This window comes from Athene noctua, chromosome 4, assembly GCF_965140245.1.
Source record: "Athene noctua chromosome 4, bAthNoc1.hap1.1, whole genome shotgun sequence".
Lineage (NCBI taxonomy): Eukaryota > Metazoa > Chordata > Aves > Strigiformes > Strigidae > Athene > Athene noctua.
The window spans coordinates 10228309-10252933 of NC_134040.1; the positions used below are offsets into that span (position 1 = coordinate 10228309).

At 37.7% G+C, this 24625-nt stretch overlaps 1 protein-coding gene across 2 annotated transcripts in view; it reads right to left on the reverse strand.

Annotated features, from left to right (window-relative positions):
* ZFYVE28 (zinc finger FYVE-type containing 28) overlaps positions 1-24625 on the reverse strand; it is a 159377-nt gene that overhangs the window by 133656 nt on the left and 1096 nt on the right. The gene's annotated exons all lie outside the window — the stretch shown is intronic.

Sequence of the window (24625 nt, forward strand, 5' to 3'; positions counted from 1 at the left end):
GCATTTTGAATTTGAGTGTTTTGTTTCCTTTCTCCTCACATTTTGATTGGGATAATCCCTCCTTTAAAAGCATACAGTATCTTAGTAAATATAAATAAATTTGAACTTTCATATTTCTCATTCTTTTGCCAATATCATTCCTAAATCTATCTTTGTCTTATCAACTTTCCTATGTTAAAGTGAAAATCTACTTTCCAGATTAAAATCAAAATTAAGGAAGAAAACGCACATTTCAAGTAAATAATAAACTTGGACATTTCCCAAAGAAAGACCTGGTAAGTCTTAAAAACATGAAACTGTTCTAAAAGTTGTTCAAACACTCATGAAGCAGTTCTGCTAAGCGCAGGCTCAATCAGGAGCTCCATTAAGTGCTTTGAAATACAAATTCCCACAAGCTGTTTCATGTGGCATACACAGCTGCTGTACACTGTACCAAAAAAATAGCGCGTTACTAAATTGCATTAAATTATCTTCTCGATGCACTCCCCAAAGCACAGAAAGATAATCTGACCTTAAATCCAGAGGAAAACAGAACAATGAATGAGAATATTGTAATAATTTTCTTTGCTATTGGAAGTAAAATAGACATGCCTTTCAATAGATTGCACGTGGGTTTGACCCCCTAAAACAAATGCCTAAGCTGAAATTGAACAGATTCAAATAATAATGGCTTTGATAATGCTGTGAAAGCTCTCAGTGGTTCTCATTTAATAATATCAATAACTTTTGTGCAACACCAACCATCAACTGACAGGAGCTTTAATTACTAATTAAGGATAGAGAATACCAAAAAGAACAAAGTCAGAAGGAAAAAAATAAATTGTGTTCCCATATCTCAACATAACTCTTTTTCTTCCTACTGAAACTTCCTACTGTTCACTGGTAAAATTTCATTTAGAATTTAACTTTGAGGTAGGATTCCCCACTATTCACTAGTACATATTTTGGAAAAGCAGATCGTACATCTGGGGTTAACACTGCTCAACAGAGACCCTTAGAACATGTTAAGGAGAAAAGTCTAACAACTCATCTTTTTGGGTTTTTAGTAAACAATCTTCTCAAAAGTGCTTGATCATCACTCCTGTACACAAGTTAGAGATTTTGTATGACTGTCCTACAAGTAGAGAAATCTGTTTCAAGACCCAACACCAGAACTCCTGGTTTCTAGGCCCATGTGCAAATTCAGTAGTGTTTAAAACCCTGCCACTGCACTAGCTTTAGCTCTTCGCTGGAAAAAACAAGAGCATAAAAGACAGATGTCAAAGAATGCACTCTAACTTTAAAAAGCTATAAATCCTTTTAATTGCTAAACCCATTACTTTAAACTATATGGCAACTCTAATAGTTACATATTCTACAGAAAAAGCTCTTGATGCCCTACCTTCTTGTACCATTTTCCAGCTTGTTTTCAGAATGGCTGCCCACCTGTAGGTGCCAACAGCAACAAAACCCCATTCAGACATTAGCACAACACAGTGCATGTTTCAACAGTAGCTGCTAACCATATAAACAACACAAGAGGTTTCTCCACCAAAAAATTCACTGGCATTCAGTGGACAGGACCAAGTATTAGCTGCTTGTGTTTATTACATTTACTTCACTTGATACATCTCACTGTGACCAAGTCACTTCTATGTGGCAGGAGTGATGCATCCTTCCTCTATCATCATATTTGTTACAGGTTACACAATGGTCCGTGTGTTTAAAAATTGCAGGCATACCATGGTCCCTCAAACATCAGAATATAAGATGTAATTTGAGTCACTTGTGATCTTGCAAATCTATCTGTAGTGGTAGCAATTTCGGGGGTTTTGGGGCTCAGGCCTGTAATGAAGCTTTGTAGAGCCTGGCTGGAAGACCAAGGAGCTATCAACAAACTTCAAATTTATTTCTCCAAAGGAAACAGTGAGGGAGAAAAGGGATGGCAATTGAAGGACATAAGAGCAGGGGGTGTTGACATTTTGGTTTCTTTAATTTCACTATAAAAAACATCCTGCAGGATGAGAAAAAAAAAAATGCATCCTACATAGACTAACCTTGCCAACAGTTGGCCTTTTACACTGTACATGTATCATGTCTTTGATCCTAACCAGCTATAAAAGTGTGTGCTGCTTAAACAGACAGAAAAAAACCTAGCAAAAAAAGGCAAATTTTATCTTTATGAGTACTCTTGATCTCCATCTGCTGCTCAGCTAAACATTTCAAAGAGAAAGAATTCCAAGAGAGATTAGTAGAAACCAGTTTCATCATAAGTTTAATCATTTATGAAACTTAATTTACCTAATTATTTTGTGAACTGTTTAGAAAAGCAGTAAGCACTGTCATTTGATAGGTTATGCTGCTTATTCAGTTATCACTCACAGACACCTCTATACTTGGGAATGAATAGTATTAAAATGTGTAACAAGAAATACCCCAAACCTGGTAAAGCCTCAAAGGCCAAATAAAAAACCCAAACACCTCTATCTACTTCTTTGCAGTCTTTGCTACCTGTACTAATTCCACACAAAAACAACTTCATGCAGAGATTCATTTATCACAAGTTGCTGGAAACATTTCAAACAAAACAAGAAAAAAAAAACCCACCCACCCACCCCCAACATATTTGACTGATTTTCAGTGATGTTCCTGTTTTAAAATTCTATGATAAGACTTCTGTTAAAACATTAAAGCAACATTTTAGTTTCTACCTTCCGTACAATATTTGTATTAAGATGCATTCCTAAGGCCTGATAAAATCTGTGCTTAAAATGCTAAATCATGATTGAAAACAGTAGTTTAAGGTGATGTTTTCAGCTGTTTCCAAAAGTTACCTGCTTCCGTTGCACTAAAAGGTTATATACGTTTAGATGTACACAGTTTCTTTCACTAATTCTGATAACCAAAAATTCAAGTTAAAATTGACACATTGCAGCTAGAGAGCATTTTTGCTCTGTATATATTAAGATGCAGAACATGTAAATTTACAAGTAAACTGTTGTTAGACATTCAAATGTTCCAGTATGGAAGTTCTTGGTAGAGAAATTTGTTCAGAAACTGTTGATGGGCAACTGGTTTTCAGCTAGCAACTACATACTACAGATAGCAAGGAAACAGCATACTTAAAGTGTTGTTACTTGCTGAACGATTTCAGAAGTATTTCATGTCCAGTTGTCAACACACACAGAGTAGCCTCCACTTCAGATGTGCATTCAGTTCATGTACTAGGTGATTTTATAAATTAATTACTATACTGAAGGCTAATTCCCTAAGGAGATTTACATGGTCAGTTACTAGAAAACAACTCTGAGAATAACTTAAGCTGTTCAACCTCACTGCCACAGTTTGGGAGAATCTGTTTTTGCACATCACAGTGCTAGCTGATGCTATGAAATTGTTAAATTGCAAAATACTTCAACTGGCTGCACCACATCTCCTGTAACTGCATGAAGGATGTCACATAAGAGACAGAAAGCCTGCTGAAAGCTCAGTCACAGGGCAGGTAGATCACACTATCCTGATTTCAGTTGGAATAAAGATATTTTTCTTCATAGTAGCTGGTACAGTGCTGTGTTTTGGACTTAGGGTGAGAGTAATGTTGATAACACACTGATGTTTTAGTTGTTGCTAAGCAGGGTTTATCCTAAGCCAAGGACTTTTCGGCTTCTCATACTGCCCTGCCAGCAGAGGCTGGGGGTGCATAGCTGGGACAGTTGACCCAAACAAGCCAAAGAGCTATTCCACACCATATGGTGTCATGCCCTGTATATGAACTGGGGGGAGCTGGCCAGGATTGTCTGGGCAGTGGGTAGTGAGCAACTGTGTTGTGCATCTCTTGTTTTGTATGTTCTACTATTATTAGTACGTTCTCTTCCTTTTCTGTCCTATTAAACTGTCTTTATCTCAACCCACAAGTTTCAATTTTTTTTTCTGATACAACCCCATCCCACTGAGGTGGGGGAGTGAGTGAGCAGCTGCATGGTGCTTAATTGCTAGCTGGGATCAAAGCACAACACACAAAATTGAGTTTTATTATTTTTCTTTTAATGAAGCAAGAAAACACTAGTTAGACATGCTTATGCCCAAATAGAGGAAAACAAGTTATTACCACTGTGACTACATTTCCAAACATTATGTTCTATTACTGATCTTTTCCTAGTCACACTGGAAAAAGTTTAGTCAGGGGAAAAAAAAAAATAAAAATCTGTCTGAAAGTCTTAGCCCAGATAACTTCCAAAAGCTGGGTATGAAGTTTTGCCTCCAGTGAATAAATGACAGAGTTCCCTTTGACTTGGAAGAGGAACCGAGTATCACCCTCAATAAATACTTATTTTTCAATCATTTAGCACAAATTAGTGCTAAGCTAGTGCTAAACTAGGGCAAATCTAGTCTTGTTGGAAGAGAGGAATAGGTCATGATTCCTAAAGAAATTTAATTTATTTAGAAGGGCTGATCTGACTATTTTAAAGCAGTTCAGGAGAAAATTATACTCATGAACAATATACATAAACATCCCTAAAGCAAACAACATAACTACATTTTACCTTAAATTTATTGAAGGGAAAAGACAAAGTGAAGCAACACCTGTAAGTATTCAAATTTGGGATTAGTACTCTAATCAGATTAATTCAGACCTAAGAGGCAGTCTTCTGCCTTTTTCATGTGACAAATCGAGAGCTCTGCTTTACCATACTGTTAATTCAAGCTGTAACCCAAGCTTTGGGTTTCATTCTCATTAGACTTTTTGCTTCAGTTCACCAATTCTTTAGAAAAAGCCACTAAAAATACTAGTTAAAACTCAAACATTACTGATGTTCAGAATAACAAGACAGTAGAGATACAGCATGGGCTAATCCAGCCACGTTGCAAAATTTTAGTTATTTCCCAAGATGATTACCTCAAGGTATACAAGTTAAATACATGAATTCAAAGTACCATAGAATACTGCAATCAAGACAACTTCGGGTTACTTTGTTTTTAGGAAAAGGCCTAAATTAGGCAGTCTTGAGCTAGCCATGTCTAAATGTGCCTTTTATGTAACAACTATCAAAAGGGTGAATTTAATTATTGGTAGACCCTTATGAGTTTTAGCCAAATCAACTCAAGCAATGGAAATTAAGATATTAATGGTTACAAACTCCAGAAGCAGCCCATAAAAATCCTCCTAACTACTTCAACCCACATCAACTCAATATTCAAGCTATAATGTAAACCATACTAAAATCATCCCTTTCTTCTGCTGAGAACTCTGGCAGATAACAATCAAGAGCATGCTGAATGGGGCCTGAAAACCCTAACTATCTTTCTCAAATAAGTTATTTTAGCTAGTTCCTGGTATTAAGAAGAATGTGTCACATATGTTTTTCATTTTGTGATGGAGCAGCTAGTCATGGAAACCATTTCCAGGAATATGAATACCAAGAAAATCACCACGGATTCACCAAGGGGAAGTCATGCTTGACCAACCTGATAAAACTCCTGCAGTGAAATGACTGGCCTGATCAACAAGGGGAAATTAACCTGGCCTTCAATAAGGCCTTTGACCCTGTCTCCTCTAAGAACCTCATAAATAAGCTGCCTAGGTGAGCAGGCTGTGAGGTGGACTGAAAATTGGCTGAGCAGCTGGGCCCAGAGGGTGATCAGTGGCACTGTCTAGTTGAAGGCCAGTAACTAGGGGTGTATTCCAGGGGTCAATACTGGGTCCAGTCTTGTTTAAACATCTTCATTAATGATCTGGATGATGGGCAGACTCAGTAAGTCTGCTGATGAAACAAAACTGCAAGGAGTGGCTGATACCCCAGAGGGACATGCTGCTATCCCAGGACCACCTCAAGAGGCTGGAGATGGGCTGAAAGGAACCTCATGAAGCTTAAGAGTAAGTGCAAAGTCCTGCACCACGGGAAAGAACAACCCCATACACAAATATATGTTGGGTTTATAGCAACCTGGAAGCAGAAAAGCAGCTGGAAAGCTTGGCAGAAAAGAAATACATGCTGAGGGTCCTGGTGGACAAGTTGAACATAAACCAGCAGTGTGCCCATGTGGCAAATAAGGCTAATGGTAGCCTGAGCTGCCTTAGACAAAGTGTTGCCAGAACTGGTGAGGCCACCCCTGGAGTGCTGTACTGGGAAGCCCAGAACTGAATACAAGAGAGACATGGACAAACTAGAGACAGTCCAGCAAATGGCCGTGAAGTTAATGAAGGGACTGGAGCATCTCCCTATGAGAAAAGACACGGAGCTGGGTCTGTTCAGCCTGGAGAAGACTCATAAACCAAGTTGTGGCAGATCTTATCCATGTATATAAATATCTGATAAGAGTGTGCAAAGATGACAGAAACAGGCTCTTTCCAGGGCTGCCCAGTGAAAGGACCAGAGGCAATGGGCACAAACTGAAACAAAGGATGTTCCCTCTGAACATCAGTAAACACTTTTTTTACCATGAGTGTGATCAAGCACTGGCACAAGTTGCCCAGAGAGGTTGTAGAGTCTCCATCCGTGAGATATTCAAAAGCCATTTGGACACAGTCCTGAGCAAGTGGTTCTGGTTCTGAATGGCCCCATTTGAGCAGGGGAGCATGGACAAGGTGACCTCCAGAAGTCCCTTCCAACCTCATCCATTCTGCAGCTCAGGTGAGAAGAAATGTATAGACACACAAAAAAAAGATAACTATCCTTTCTCTGCTGATATGACAAAATTACACCTAATACCTGCAAAATTAAATTCCAAAATATATCATGTTATGTTTAAAATAACAACATTCCAATCCTGGAAAGTTATTTTCTTCCAATAATCCAACTAAACCAGTAAGTTACCTTAAAATAGATGCATTATTTTCCAGTCCTCAAACAAAATATAAGCCCTAAAAAAAGAGTGATTTTTCTGAAATTGGATTTCACCTTGAGACAGTTGTACCATTAGCAGCAATTACCAACAAAAGTTATATTTACAAAAGCTCGATGAAAGCACCTAAACATAAACCAAGTTGTGGCAAATCTTACTAAAAAAGCTCTTCTAACAAGTCTTTTAATTTTATTCTCAGAAGCTGTAATACCTTTAAAACAAAATTCAGGGTAGCTGACACTGGTTTCATGACATGAAAGGAAAAAGTGACAAGAAAAAAACAATAAAATAACATGAGTATTGTGATTGTCCTCTAGTGTCTTTCAGACTTATTTGAATTTTTTCTTACACAAGACTGATATTAGGTAAGGTCAGAAACTGAAGAAATCCTATACAGCATATATAAATTGCTATTATTCATTTCCATTCTCCAACATCTCTAAAATCTTCAGTAACATAATTATTTGATGTGCAAAACCCAAAAGTACCTCTTATGAAGAAAATAATACTACTTCAAATGCTGAGAGCAGACTCCTCAGCTCACTTCAGGAATTCCAAGAGGAGTATTCACAGAACCTAGACTTGCAGGAACGTGACTTGCCCTGCTTAGGAGTCAGCAGAGAGAACAGGAGAGAAGAGCTCTTCTAGATGGCAAGTCACACTAAAAACTAACTACAGATGCTACAGACTGTCTCCCACAGAAGTGTCTTTCACTTCCTTGATGTGGGAAGCAGACTAGCTTCACTAGGCTAAAGTTAGCCTTTGAATAGCTTTGCAATACCTCTTCCCTTAGGAAAAGGAGGCAATATTTCTTCCTCCCTGCAACTCTTGCAAAGCCTACATAATTGCACCTATTCTCAGACTGTTTGCAAATGGAAAAGACAGAAAAAGTCAATATAGCTTTGTTCTAAAGCTCTACAGTTTTCAGAAAACAAGGCTGTTTAAGGTGTGCTCTATGGCAGTAGCACACAGACATTAAACACAAGACTGGCAGAGGCAGCAGCAACTCTGTCCTAGGCCCCCTTCACATGTAAAAATCTCTTAAGGAACTACCTACAAAAAGGCTGAATTCTTGTATTCCTTCTTCATCAACTTATAGGTACCTTCTGGAAGCCTCTACTGCAATAATTCATAAGAATAAACAGCTCCACTCTGGACTTAGGTTACTTTCATTACAGAAAATAAGTCATAACTTTCTCTGCAGGGAAAACTTGCTTGTTACAAACTTCTCTAAAAACAGCCTAAAGCCTATGCAACTTCTCATGAAAAGAAAACCCCTAAGGATGCTGCAAAATGCTATTTTAGAAGCCAAAACAGACCACAAACTAAATCAGTAAATGCAAATATATTCCAAGTATCCAGAATCAAAGCTTCCAAGTGAAAAAGCTATTTTCCCAGAATTTCCCCCACCAAACTGATGATTCCTCATATTGCTCATAAAAAACCCCACCAAAACCCACAAACCCACACCACGCACCCACGCATAAGCCTGGCAAGAAGATTTAGAATGAAACAGAATCAACACTTTTGCAAGGTGTACGGTCCAATAATCAAGTATCAGCCACTGAATATAAAGTTATCTGTCAAAACCTGTCCTTCCCCAATAAAGGATCTGAAAAAACCCAAACCATAATAGGCCTTTTTATTTTCTCACATTTCTGAAAAGAAAATACATTCATTTTACTGCCTCATTCAATCGCTTTGGTTACTTCACGTCTAATTAGGGTATCTCTCAGATCTTCGATCAGCTTCTGCCTTGGCCTGAGGGAATCTCATTCAATATGGAAGGCGGCGAAGGCTTTAATTGTGCTTTATATGAAGTTCATTAATCCATAGGCTTGGAAATGTTGATTTCTTCAGTATTTTAATGGAAGAGTACTAACAAGTTACCTCTAACAAGAAACTTCAAGTCCTAGAAAATGTGAATTTCTGGTACTGAAATAAGCACATAGCTATCAAATAAAGTGTTTAAAACTAATTATCCTTCATATCAGTAGTATCAAATAAAGTTTCCCTTTGAGTACCTAAGGAATGAGCCAAAGACCACCAGGAGAACCAAAAAAATCTGTTTTACTGAGATGAAGAAGCAAGAAGGATTCAGAGAAGCTTAGAAAGATACAGGGTAAGATATAATTAGGCATAAATATGTGAGCTTGTAAAGTACAATAAGTTCATAAACTACCGACATTATTTTCTTCCATTAAGGACAGGAGTCAGGTCAACTCCCTTCTACCACAAGACTAGTGAAGACAGCAGAACCACCTTTTCACCTCACTAAAACTCTTCACCCTGTCCCATGTGACATTCTTACTAGCAAACTAAAGGAACACAGTCTAGATAAAGTTGCCCTGATATAAAGAGATTTAACTTCTTGTGGAAATTCAAAGTATACACTATTTGCTGTTCAAATCTGGGCATGTTTCAAGTGCTGCCAAGGGCCCATTTCTATACAGCTTTAAAAGATGAAGTGTGGATAAAGTCCATTTATACATCAATTAGATTATGGCATGAAAAATTATTTGAAAGGCAGGAAAATAATTTACATTTGAATAAACTAACTCAATTTCACTGATGAACTTCAATGACTTGCTCTAGTTAAAAGAGTAATCCATTACTCTGAATCCTCCTCCCCCATTCCTGCATACCTGGCTGGCTCCTATTCAGTTCTTGAAAAGAAACTACAGCTCATCTGGCCTTTCACTGTCAAACTGATTTAATCATCAAATCTGGAGGGGAAAAAAAAACCAACAACCAAAGACAACAAAAAAGTTTTCCAAGGGGCAGGAAGGAGTGTGGAAAGACGTCAGAGTTCAGGTCTCCTTACACATCTCTGAACTGCTTTCTTCTCATCTGAGTCAGCTCAGCAAGGGTTCTAACAAATGCAAAAGTCAAAGCTGGGGAAGCAGTGGGACCAAGGCAGAGGGTGAGAAATGGTCTCTGCTCACTGTATGATTGGGTCAGCTGCATCATCTCATTAAGTTCACTGTCTTAACAGACATGATCTGAAAAACAACAGGATGATATCTACAAAATTGCAGAGTGGAAAGTACTCATGAAGACCAGGCTCTGATGGGTGAGGAATGCAAAGACAGATCAGCTAATTACAACATGTCATCAACCAAATGTCATAACACCAATAAAAACATGGTAACATGTAAACTACCAGAGATGTGTATTCTAGTCCGTACTGCAACTCTTGTGATCTTAGTTGAAGCCCTACCTATCAAGCTTTATAGAAGATCTACATCTCAAACTAGAGAAGGAGCAGAAAAGAAACAATAGGTGGTTTCAAACAACATAGCCTATAAAAGTGGTGGGTTTTTTTAACAAGAGAGCTCATTTCGGACAGGGAGGTGGAAAAAAACAAACCAAAAGCACAAAAAGCAAAAAACCACAAATACTGCCATTCCAGTAAATAAAAAGTCAGTAAATAAACTTTTTTTCCCCCATGTCTCTTTAGGATTAAGAGAGGAATAAACAAGATCAATTTTCAGGGAAAAAAAAGTTATTGGTGTTGAGAGCTGGAAGGGAATTAATTATGAAAGAAAAGCAATAGATTGTCCAAAGAGATGGTATAAACCATTTTTGCCAAACTTGAAGAACAGAACAGAAGTGAGCCTTTGCAGCAGAGGAAGCCAAGAGCATCCAGGGGTGCATTAAGTAGAGAGTTGCCAGTGGGTCAAGGGAGGTGATCCTTCCTTTCCAGTCAGCACCGGTGATACATCTGAAGTGCTGGGTCCAGTTCTGGACTTCTCAGTACAAGACAAGCATGAACATACTGGACAGAGTCAAACAAAGGGCCACAAAGATTCATCCCTTGGAACATGTGTCATACAGAGACACAGCTACAACTGTTCAGTCTGGAGAGGAGAATGCTCAGAGTGGATCTTATGAATGTGTATAAATATCTGATGGGAGGATAAAAAGAAGACTGAGACAGACTTGCCTTAGTGATATACAGCGAGAGCAAAAGGTAATAGATACAAATTGAAATACAGGAAATAATCCTTCACTGTAAGGGTGATGGAGCACAGGTTGCCCAAAGGGGTTGTGGAGTCTCCATCCTTGGAGGCATTCAAAACCTGGCCAGATATGGTCCTGAGAAACTAGGATGGACTAGACCGTCTCCATCCTTTCTACAATTCTGTGATTTTTTGAACAGTTGTAAATTCATCTATGATGTACCAAAAGCTATGATATTATAGTATCACCCAAAACCAGGCAGTTCTACAGACACAGCAGAAAAAATTCCCATGTGCTTCATTAGTTAACATTACAGTATTCTGATCATTTAAAGATACTGAAGAAACACAAAGAAGGTTTGACATGATCCTGGTGTATATATATAGAGTGATTTAATAAGACATTATAGAAAAAAGTTACTGTTGTATGTTAAGAACACCTATGAAAACATATCACAAGATGTCCATGGCTCAGTTGTGCAGTCTCGAATGCCTCAGAAGACACCATTCTGCAATCTAGTATGGCTCACAAATTAGGGAAGGTCATGCTGTTCAACGGCAGATTAGAAGAAACCCATATGTTTGCAAAAAGTCCATAGCATTGGAAGTACACTGGGCCCCATGCTTTGTCAAGCTGACCTGAATCTATGTCCCAGCATGACACCAGTGATTAGTCTGTTGCTGAACATGGAGCTCTTAAATGACTCACAGGTGACCAAACCTTGGAAACCTGTCATCATAAGGCAGTACACTGGCAGTTCAACAGGGGACATATTAAGCTTTTCTCCCCAGTTTATTAACTAGCATTATTTGCGCATCATACAGAACTAATTGTCACACAATTCCCATTGGACATGCTTTTCTTTACTTTTCAGCCTGAACTGCAGTGAACCTACAACACCTGCAGAGAGTTTTCTATGCAGGAGAGGTGCAGTAGGATAATAAGACACAGAAGGTCTATAACATGCTAATTAATTATTTTCCCTAAAGATCTACCATTGTACTTTGATGGGCCTGGAGAGCAGTATAAAGAACCTGGATACTTAATTTTCCTTTTTGGATATTCATACCACTAATCTATCACCAGAAATGTACAAAGCTCATTTAAATATTATTATGAGGCTGCAGAGGGTGCTCCAACACTTCTTATAGACAGCTTCTATTAGATCCCCACATTCCACAGCAAATCACCCATTGGTTTTTCAGAAGTTATCAGAATTTGGAAAATAATTTAAGGCAGGTTAAGTTGACATTTCCCCTAACATCTCGTTTTATCCAGAGAGAAAGTGATACGAATCCAATTCTTCTCTACTCACCAACAGAAGGTGTTCTGAGTGGGAATAACACCTAGGAAGGCAGCAGTTCTCCCTAACATTGCCTTTTTCCTGCACCTAAGATAAGAAATGCTTAATTGCTCCACATAGATCAAATGGACTGTGGAGCAGGGAAAGCAGGCACATAGACATGGAAACACATACTGTAATACCATCAGCCATATTGCTCTCAAGTTGCTTAAGCAAATAACCTCCCCTAGAAGAAAATTCTGTTGCTTTAAGAGTAACTCCTCAAAAAACACAAAGCTTTTAATTCTTTTTGTGATGAGTCAACACCACTATAAAGCGCTCTCAGCACAGAATGCAGTGGCTTGTGCAGACAGTGCTCTCTACTCTTGGGGGAAGGAATTCACAAAATAAAGAGTATCTCTACTTGTGTATCCCAGATCTTTTGTATTTAACACTGCAGAAGTTTTATTTTCTAGCTTTCAAGGAAGCAAAGTTCAGACAAAAACCAACACCTCCTTTTGGCTAAAATTAAATTTAACAAGAATTTTTCTTCTCCCCTTTCTTAGAGGGTTTTTTTTTTCCCAATCTCATTCCAGTAAGCACATGGTGAAAAATGTTACATTGTCTGACAATATTGCCATTTAAATATATTAATTCTGAGCCAGCTGATGAAAATTTAATAGAGGAAAAGCTTTTAAAGACCTTGAAATTAATTTTTTTTAAATGTTGAAATAGCATAATTAGCTGATCCTTCACTTTACTGGCTTCAAGCCCCAAATTAGCAAATTCTAAGTTTGACAATTCATGTATTGAACTTGAAACAGAACAGATATGCCAAACACACAATGAAGCGTTAACCAAATGCGGTAGTACCTTCACAATCCTTTTTGGAAAGGACAGCTGGTTCAAAGCATCAAGTAGTTCAAGAACGTGAAAACCCTGCCCTTTCATAGCTCACTGCCTTGCCTCACTATTTCTACAGAGTTTCACTTCCAGCCAATGATATCTGTGCCTTTGTCACTGCAAGACTACTTGCATTAACATTTTATATAAAAAGTCTGCAGCTTAATGTCACCTAAAAAGAACTTCGGGTCAACCTGTTTTACGGTAAAGAACTGAATTAGAAGTCCAACTCTTCACCCCACTTGACTTCACCTGGGTTTCAGACTGGTCTCTGCATTACAGGGCATAATAGAATATGTGCAATTTGAATTAGAGTTTCATTTATATTATGAATGCAACATAAGACACCAGCACTTAAGATACAACTCCATAGTCGGTAAAAGGTACCATGCTGCCACCAAAAGAGGAGTTAGTGCTGCCCCTCTCCACAATTAAGATGATAACTAACTGCAAAATTATATAAACAAAGCAAGTAAGTTTGTATTAAAAATCTGATCCAATGCAAAACACAGCCACATACCTTCCAATACTAACAGCAGGGAGTTAAGACAGGAGCACATGGCTGTAAGTTGAAGCACCAGCAGCATTTCTGCACTGTCTTGGTTGTCTTAAAATTCGCAAGCAGAACACACAAAGCTTCTTGATAGGAGTCATATATTGTGAACACTGGAGAAATGGAAATACATTCTGAAGTTCTGAAGGAGTACTAATACACTTTACCACATCTTATAATATTTTACAGAAGATTTAGGTCACCATGGTAGAAAAGTCACCTAATAAGCACTAAAAGGGAGTCATAAACAGTATATAGTAACAGAGTTAAGTAACCAGAGTTGTGATATGGAGTAACTATAAAAGACTCATATTCTACCAGACAAGTTTGCAGCAAACAGATTCAAAGGTTAAGTTTAGTAATTACTGATAAAACTTTTATCCAACACTCTAAAACCTAGATACATCACAGATGCCATCGTTAAAGAGAGACTTCTAATCCCTATTTGATTATGCAGCATTTAGCATATCAACTTTATTTCACCCAAACCAAACAAAACATAAGATCCTGTAAGCAAAATACCCCACCTCAATGAAATGGATTTTCTGCACTTTGCACTTAGGACTCATGGACAGTTATCTACTTGGAAGACATGCCCCACCCACCAAATTACAGAAGTATTTCAGTAGAAAGAAACCTCCCCCTCCGTGCAGAAGCTGTGCATGTCAACATACAACAGTGATTTTACCACAAGGGGGAGATGAGAAAGACAGAACTGACTGGAGGCATAGTGAGGCGCTGGTTTAAACATGACTAATTAACAGCTGAAAATCACCATTACCTATCTCCCATATGCTGTCATTTGTAAGCAAGAGTTGGACAGTGAATCTTAACATATGGCAACAGTAAGTTGTGCTCCAATCTTTGAATAGCAAAGTACATACAATCTGGTCCACTGCTTCAGCTGTAAAATGTTATTGCAGGGTAACTTAAAAGGAAAAATAATCTCTATATAAAAGTAGTGGACAGGAAGAAGGGGCAAATGAGAAATAAAACGGTTAGGACACCCCCAAATTAAACTTTTCTTGGCTACTGGCTTACATTTAAGGGCACTGAATAACCTTATCTCACCTTCATGCCTCAGTCCGCCATTTGAAAGTTAGGAAGAATGACTATTTGTATTTGAAAGATGCACAGATGATATACAAGTTCTGGGCCACACACAACATGCAGGCACACTCAGAGTTATATATAGACAGAGAAATAACTATAAAAAGAGCTGGAACCAGCCTCATAACATTTTATTGCTTGACCTGACTGATAATAAATGACTCGGGACTTAAGCAAAAATTGTGCTTAGCTGTCTTAGATTAAAACTAATGTTTCCAGGAGAAAGGGTGTCACTGATTCACTCTTCAGGAGCACTCATGAAGTATTATTTATGACAGTCTTACACAGTTCATCTTTCTTCAAAAACTGTGAATATCTATCAGACTTTTTTTTTCTAATTTAATCGAAAAACTTATTAAGCACTGACCAAGTCAACTGAATTTAAATAATGGACTACCTCTCTATTTTGGGTAGGAAATAAAAGCAACTAGGCACCTTCAATTCACCTACATTTATTTGTTAACATCAGAGCAGTAGATTATGTATATGTGTGTAAATTTATGTGTACATATATATTGATATACACATATTACCTCAATAAATTAACAGAACGTTTCTGATTTAGAGCAAAAATTTCTTTTATTCTTTTTATGCCACAAAACCATGTCATGACTTTTTAAATGTGCATTCTTTAAAAAGTTGCATCCCAGTTCCATATCTAAAAATTCAGAGTTATGAGTTATTTTAACATTTACTAGTTTCATGTTATGAACTATACAGATCACTGTCTACTAGGAAAGCACCAAATAGTAACTCTCAAAGTTCAACAGGAAAAGAAGAAATCAACTGAAAAAATAGATAAAGGCTAAGGCTTTCTTAAAGAAACTGTCTAAGGAAATACTGTGGCAAATTAACTGAGAAAATACACCTTTTAAAGTAACTGGACAAAAAAATTAAAGCATCAGTGGAATATGTGCTCTGAAATAAAGCTAAATGCCCAATAACAAGCCTTGCTTCCTTGCCTCTTTCAGTGATAGAAGTGGTGAAAAAAGCCTACTGCCTTTCTACTTCAGTACCTGTCTTCTTACTGTCACCACTCCTATCAGGTACAATGTGTGTCAAGTATCCTGACCGAAGAGGGAAAAAATTTGTAGCAAGTCCAGAACTATGTACAAAACAAAAAAATTCTAGGGGGGAAAAATTCTAGGGGTCTTTGTTAGGGAAAGAGAAGCTATCACAAACAGTATACAAAACTTTTGGATACAGAGTGGTATGATACACCCTAAGCAAAAAAAAATAACTAAAAGCACCCAACTACAACAAAAAACTCCATATAAAAAAAACCCCACAAAAATAAAAAGAAGTTTTACTGAAACTGAGGACATTTCCTCTGGATATAATTTTGCATCCTTAAATATACTCAGTCAACTGCTTAGACAAAACAACTAGCAAAAAAACCTATCAAAATACAGTAAAACTACAAAAAATGCCCTTCCATAAAATACCTCCTAAACACCCCATGATATCTGAAACCAGATTCTCCAACAGCAACACATCCATTCTGAAGAAAATGCTTAATCATCACTGCAATATAAAGAAAATTTTAGCCAAATTAACAATTACACCAGTGAACACCTGTCAGTAAACAATGAGCACTTTTAAATGTAAGGCACATCAAATAATCTGCTCTGTTCCAATAATTGACTTCTGATCATGACATTACATTCCTATGCTCAATTTTACACAACAATTATAAGATAGCTATGAGGTGCACAGGAAAATCATTCCTTGAAAGAATCCACTGCTACCTACAGTCTTCAAAACACATCTCCAGATCTGGCCAAACTTTCCACCAGAAGCATACGTATCAAAAACAATCAATGCAAAACCTTCTAATACCTCTTTACAAGCACCCAACAGAGCCTATGAGTATACTTGCAAGAACGCAATACGTTTCACCCATGGTATCACACGTCCTTACAGGATCTACACTCATGTAACCACACAAACACCATGTTCAAAGATGAACCAGCCATTACCAAGGGACATAGAAAGACCTAGTTACCATTCTCACTTCATCTCTTACACCTCAGCGAGGACCTGCAAGATTCCTTAAAGTACAATGCAAAATAAATCATGGGTTCGAGATTACATTTGACAGCCTTTTACATTTTTTCCTACTCAATAATATTAGAATAATATTATTCTTCCTTATTCCAAAAGGGCTTCCATCCATCTCATGCCAAAAAAATGACATGATTTCAATTGCATCAAGATACTTTTGCAAGACTGTCAACTGGTTCAGGTATACTGGTCCAGCTATAGAAAAAAACATTAAATAAAATGCTCAACAGTGAAGGCACTCACATGAATGAATCTGGAAAATAAAGTGAAAGCAGACAGTGCTTTGAGAGGATTTGGAAGGTTGTATAGGAAGCATGCCAATATGTTCTCATTTGTATGGTAAGAGCACACAAACTCCAGCAACTGGACTAAAAGAGCAAAGTGAAATTTCTGCCAGGAGTTTGGTGCTTACAGAAGGAGAATTAGAGAAAGAGGTACTGATGTAAGAGCCCATACCATTCCTATAAGAAATTCCTAGATGACAAACATCCAAAAGCCACTTGTAGACAAGCATGTAATACCCCTTTCATGCTTAGCTCCTTCATGGCCAGAAACAATATCCTGAATAAACTGGGTTTTTGAACATCTGATGAACTTCGGAAAGTCAGGAAACATTTCCTACATTAAAAGGAAGGTGAGAATTAGAAGAATGCAAAGCAGAAATGCAGAACACCCTGAGCATCCGGTTGGTTTAGCTTCAACCACCTATAATTGTCAGAGATCAAAGTGCCAGTCGATGGCAGGAATTAACACATTCCAGCATAAACATCACCAATTTTAATTAATCTGTGTCCCATTTGAAAATAAAGAGCAGGCATTCTGAAAGGAGAGAAACCCTCTTTTTCCTCCCTCAAACTATTTTTCTTACATTTTTATGCCAAGCATTTTCATCCACCCTATCTCCTTCACCTGTCCTTTTCCCCATTTGCCTTCCTTTCATTCATCCACCCAGCATGGTGTGCATGGAACTGGCATGATGCTCACTCTTACATTATTCATTCTGAATGACTATCAAGTATGAACAAAGGCCCTGCAAGAAAAAAGAAAAAATGCGCTCATGGCTTCCAAAGACAAAGCAAAGTTAGAGGCAGTCCCTACATGACACTCCCAGAGGTCAACTACCCTTGCTGTAGATTGTTAGGCACTTCCATAGCCTCACAGCAGAATCCTATTTCAGAACTCAGTTTCTGACAATCAGCTTTTCAGGGCATCTTATTCCTAACAGGATCAAAAGCAGTAATACTACAGGGAGGAAAGGGTGGTCAATGTAGAGCAGAGTGAGAACCACCATCGATGGGATCAGAAAGATCAAGAAGAATTGCCAGGCTAGGGGCCTGAGGAAGCAATGCAAAAAAAGTCACTGACTACTGGGGAGACAAGAAGGAAAACCCTACAGCCTGCAGGGTAGAACAGAAATACAAAGACAGGATGTAGTAAGTCTGACCCACATCATCAAAATAAATAAATGAGAGCAAGACCTTCCAGTTATAGCAGCAAGGTATACCAATATCTTTAAGTGGTCCAAACATTCTGTCTTCCCCCAAAATTAACTCTTCCCTATATCCTAAATCTAGACCTCTGTACACTGCATTACAACTTTTGCCACTCACTTGTTTTCAAACAGCAGGCAGCTGACATTGCCTCAAAGGAAAACCGTATTCTATTACACTGAGCTATCCATCAGACATAAGCGCTCTGCTTTAGCTGAGTTAGGTTGAGTTTGTAGGATTCAACAGCTTCAACTAGCAGGGAATGCAGCAGTTCACTCCCTGAATTGCAAGCAGGGTGCATATGGCCATTATACTAACAATGCCCTGCTTGTGGTTTTAGATACAATAAAGAGTTGGAATAGTTTGTACTTTCAAGATGAAAACAAAGACTCATCTGAGAACAGGTAAAACAGACTCCAATTTAGCAGCATCCTCCAATAAAACAACCAAGCTGAACAAACCTGCTCTTTCACGTGCAGTAAGGTTGGTCAGTCTTCAAACATGAGCCAAACTAACATATCCAGCCTTTAATTAATTAATTTTTAACATCATTATTTAAAAATAGTTTTAGTGAATTCATTTAAATGAATGTTGCTAGCACAACTGTCAGGAAAGTAGATCATTGTAACTATTAAAGCAATGAAATGAAGCATGTCAAAAGTACTTGCACTGTTTATTTTTCAGTTTAGAAAAAATATTTTTCTGTGGTCCAATGCAAAGGGAACTTTTGCTGGGTGTTTTTTTGTTTTGTCATTCTTTTAAAGTAACCTAGGAAGGATGCATTGTGATGTTTAAAAACTGTTTTTCTCTAAATTCTTTTAAGTAGCAGCACATGGGAAGAGGAGAGGGACAGAATCTAAACATCCAAATCAAGTTTCCAAGAGAAAGAACAGAAGATAGTCTACAGGACAAGGGACACATTAGGTCACACCAGTAGCTGACTTGGAAAAGCTTATAAAGAAAATGCTTATCTCACACTAGAATGAAACTCACCTCTAAGCACTGAGAAGACAGTAGTCATTACGGAGACAAGAAGTATAAACTAATTGAAAAATTATTAGACATTTTAAGGAAAAATGTTTGCAAGCTATCGAACGATAAGGGTACAATCTGCAGCTCAGCAAACTCCTATGCTGCAGACTACCATAAGTTTAAAAAAAGGCCCAAGGGAAATATCAGTTTCTATTCATCTCATCTTTTTTCCCCCTAGGCAGCTGTTACAGGACACAGAGAAAGAGATAACCACCAGACATCACACCAGGCTAGATGGACCTTTGATCTGATATACTATGACTTTGCTCAGAGTAATCCACATCAAAAATAATTTTGCAAGGTGTATGTACTTCTCTCACACCAGAGTAATTAAGAACAGCTAAGTAATTATCTTAACAGACAACTGCAATAGTTACCTACCTCCCTTTTTCAGACACAGGTAAAAATCAAGGCTCAAAACCAATATGACTGCAAGTAATTATCTTCAGTCAGCTGCAAAGCTAGAATAAAACAGTGACGTTTCCACACTTGTGTTCAAACCACTAGATGGTGCTTCTAAAATGAAGCAATTCAGCATGCAAAACACTAAAACTGAATAATGTATGATGATTTATAAGTTGCCTTCCTCAGGATTGTTATCAATAACACTGATTAATGTGGTTCAAGAGCTGCAGCCTCTGATCAGACAGTAGCAACAAGAATAATTAGGCAGATAACTGAGATCAAAAAGCTGATCATGAAAACAGTGAAGACTTCCAAAAATCTAGTAACTGCTGTTTCCCCAAATAAGAAAAACTCCTCATTCTTCTGTCTCTGAAAGTCATTAGATGTTATTTTATGCCATACTTGTATTAACAAGTTTTGTTCACAAACTGCTATTCCCAAAGGCTTTGATTACTGTATGGCACCAGTAAAAAGAAGCTTTATGCTACAAATAGGGTTTACCTTTTCTTTCATTCTTCATTTAAGTAGTTTTCTCTAAGACATTTTTCCCAAGACTGAACTCTCTCTAGTTCTCTTCTGTGAAAAGCAAACGTTTCACTTTTACGATATGGAAATCACAGCAAAAATAAGATGCTAACTGCTTCCTACCTATGATTCTGTAACATCACTCTTCCTTTTTCATTCTCTCCTCCAAAACTAGTCTCAATAGTTGCTTAGCTACCCCAGTAGCTTCGTCCCTTTTCATTTCTGGCCATTTCTATCCATGAAAACACCACTTAAAATAATTCTCCCTTTTCCTGCATCTCATTCTGCTGACCCAACTTTAAAAACAATCATTGCAGTATGCTAAAACACGTAGTTGACTGCGTGTTTTTTTACTATCTTCTATCCTTCTAAAGTTCAAGCTTCTACGAATCTTTTAAGATCCCTTCCTCTTTTTCTACTTACAATCAATTTTTTTTCCTACTAAATTTGTAAAAACATGTTTCTTCTCTTACTTAAAAAAAAAAATCACCTTTGACTATTTCTTATTGTCTTTCCCATCTTTTACTTGAGTTGGCGCTGCCACTAAATAACCCTGACAATACTGCTGAGAAAGATTAACATATGCACAGCTTTTCATGTTCCAACACTCACCTAGGACTTTCTTTAAACACTTCTTGTTGTGCAAAGCAATGCAGAAGCTCCTAGAGGTCATTCAATTAATTTTTTTTGTCATTGGCTCTCACTTTTCTACTTTAGGGGATTGCTTTGGATCCCCTAGAAATGCTCTCTTCCTCTTACTTGCATGAGTTCTTCCAAGATATCTATTTACTATCTCTTATTTTAAGCTTTTTTTTTAAATTAGCATACTTATCTTTTGTTCAAAGTCCTTTAACAATTATTATTATTATCAACTGCTACTAGCTGTGGCTTACTTTCGTAAAGTGCAGCTTAGTAAAATGACCTTAAGAAAGTTAAAGGCTCTATGGACAAGGCTTGTTTCTGGGTTTGTGCAAGTACATGCCATTCCACGTATCCCTAAATGTTACTTCTCATTAGACAGCACCATTGCAGAAACATGCTAACAGGCAGCAAGAACGTCTTGTCTTGAAGGTGTATCTGCTAACCCAGCTACAGAAAGTAATTATCAGCTTTTTAAAAGAAACCAATGAAAAGTATTTCAAAACAAATACCCAGGAAGATAGCAACCACAATTCTCAGCATCTCCAAGCACTCCAGTGGGAGAAGATGCATAGCCTCTGAAGCATGTGAAAGAGGTCTGCTGAGTACCTACTTGTCAGTAAGTGTTCACTCCTAGCTACAAATTGGGGCCATTTCCATAAACCTATCTTCACATCTCCATGGGAGTTACGCAGTCTTTTATTTAAAACAGACAATAATGTCACAGCTGTACCTTGGTCAATCTTAGAGGAGTGCTAAAAAAATACCACACACAAAACCTCCAGGCTTATGCAAGTCTTGTGAGCATTATTTAAATGGCACAAAGTTTTCACAAAGCAGTATCTTTACTACCAGTGGCTATGAATTTTGTGTGAATTATAGGAACACCACAAAGGTAAGGTCTAATGAAAGGACATATTCCTGGCTTTTGTTCCCCAGGTAAAAACGTGTTCTGAGTCACAAGCGTAAACAAAATGAGCAATATTTTTTAAAAAATAACATGAAAAATAAACATGCACTGAAGACGTCTCAGTCTGTTATGCTAAACAGATCAAAAACATCTTGAAGTTGTTGTTAGAGACAGAATTCTTTTTCCCCGTCAAACACTCAAGAGTTCTTTCAAAATATCAATAAACTTGAGCTCAATTCAAAAGAGCTACCTGGTGAGCTAGTTACCCATGCTTTTTTTCAAGCTAGTCTCTAGATTTAAGCAGCAACATTCACAGAAATTACTCTGAATACTTTAGATACCAAAAGCATTTCAAAACTCTGCAAAACCAGTCCAGTTCCGTATTTTTGCTGGATGCTCAGATCTGCCTGGGAGCAGGTTCTGACCTGACACCTGTGGAATGCTCCAGCAGCAGAAAGTACAAGATAAGAAATTCCCTGAAGTGACGGGAAATATTTATATTATATCTGTGCATATAGACAAATATTTTGATTTAGAAGGAATCACCCTTTGTCTCAGAAAGGTGGCAGTGCCTGGGAAGACTGCAGTGTCCCGAAGAGGTCAAACAGAGGTAACTATTGTTCCACCAGTGTGCTGCAATTCAAGAACACTATTGCTTCAAATCACTCCTCTGCATTTCCTCCTGGTTCAAAAGCAAACACCAGCCTTCCCTCCAAAACCCTAATGCATTGAGTCTGCAGTCCCCAAAAGGAAAACACATCTTACAGACCACATTTGAAAAATTAAATAACAATCGATGTGGCACAGGAGGTTGGAAACAAAATCTCATCTCTGCTCTGTCTCGAATACATCAGCTAGAAGTCTGCCTCCTACCAGCTATCCAGATCATGTCACTGCTATTTATTTCATTCTCTGGTTACCTCGGCCATCGGCATTTGATCTGGGTTATTAAAATCTGGTATATCAGCATACCTGAAGAATAGGGCTGGACAGGAAGAGCACTGACTGAACAAGAATCCAGGAAAATCATGCTGTTCTCATGACATGCTCACAACATTAGTCAAGACCTTCCACTTCCTACACCCACATTTTCTCTCCCATCCTTGGTATGTTCAGAGATGCAGCAGTTACCAAGTAAATAGCTCTGCCTAGATGCAGGTCCCTGCATCTTACAGTAACTTGATGATTATCCTGATAGTTTCGTAATTCCATCCTGTTAAGCAATATCTGTTCTATTCCATTTCCTCGTTGCCCCCATTTACAAAGATTAAGCTGAATTAATTTACATATTTGGGGGTTGGGTTTTTTTAGTAAGAATTATGAAATAGTTCCCTTGGGATTAAGCTAAACCATGTATTCAGGTTTCTGAACGGGCTGTACTGTGAATTTGCTGCACTCTGATGTCATCCACCCCACCTTCAAATTCATCTCTGAGCAGCAAGCAAAGTCGCAGGGCAAATGCCCAGTACCATCTAAATCCGCTGCCAGGCAGAAGTCCAATTACAGGATAGTAAGATCTGGAATACTTCAGAAGCAGCATGTCCCATCGTTGGTAGCAAAATCTAACTGATAAAATGTAACTGGCATCCATAGTACCTAACAGAGGATTATAACTAAGCAACATATGTCACTAGTGGTGATAGCCCCCACCAGAATAAATATTCAGAAAAGTAATCTTCAAAATACATTCTCCTCAAAACCACTTCAAAATAGACTGTGGAACCCACTAACCATACAGGAAGGAATCCTAGAGATTCCTTGACAAAACAGGAAAGCAAGTAGTATAACCAGGAAAGTTACAGCCTCTAAATGTGACCTTACTTTCTACCAAAAAAACGCTGTTCAAACTTCTGCATGTGTAATTATATTACCCATACCAACTCAGTAGGCACATCAGAAAAAATGCTTGTATCATCAAGGAAGCCACGCTACCACAATTCGCCAGTAGTTTATTCTGAATTATGTAGTAAGCCACCGAAACGAAAAAAAACTATTCCCCCAAAAAATATAAATATACAATAAAAAGGACATGGTGCTGGTTTTAAACCAACAGCAGTAGGTGTTACTGATTTATGAGGCCCAGTGTCATGCGACAGGCTTCAAAAGTTCCTCTACCACAGAACAGTCCTATAGCAATATAAGCATACACTGTTTGATACAGACCTTGGATGCTGAACATACAGCACACAACAGAGAAGTATATTAATAAAGTAAGTTTTATCATAAAAGACGAAATCTCCATTAGCAAGAAAATGAACATGAAATTTAATTAGTTTTAATAAAAAATAGTGACAAAAGCTATATCTACAATAATTTCTTCTGCATTTAAGATTACCAATATTTTTTTCATGAACTGTTTCTTAGTTGTTCCTTCGTATAAAACATAAATAACAGTTTACTGAAAGCTATCTGTAATTTGTTACTGTATTTTCAGTTAATCCCTAAATTATTTTCCTTTCAGTTAATAGCAGCAATATCACACAAGCATGTGTTCTTCAACAGTACCCACCACGCTTATGACTACGTACAAAATCCGTAACACCAGCACAATCTGAACTTTCATTCTGCACTATCACCTGGCGTTTTGTTTTTTTTTTAAACTCCAGCATACTGGCTGTAATTCAGACTGTGCATATGGAAGGTTTACAAAAATGAGGCTTAACACTATTACTGAAATTAAAACCAAGGAAAAAAAGGGTGGTAGTGACAGACGGGGGCAAAAAATAAAACAAATACTTTGTAAAGTGAATAACTATACTGACTGCTGTAATGCCTGGACCAAAAGAGGATGCTGTAGATATAATGCCCTTCATCCGCGTTCTGAACATCACATGTGAGACAAGATTACTCTCCAGACAGTTGTTATTTAACTCGTGCCAGAAGATAATTTCATTACAAAGCAAGCTATGATTCTTGGATTACTGCCA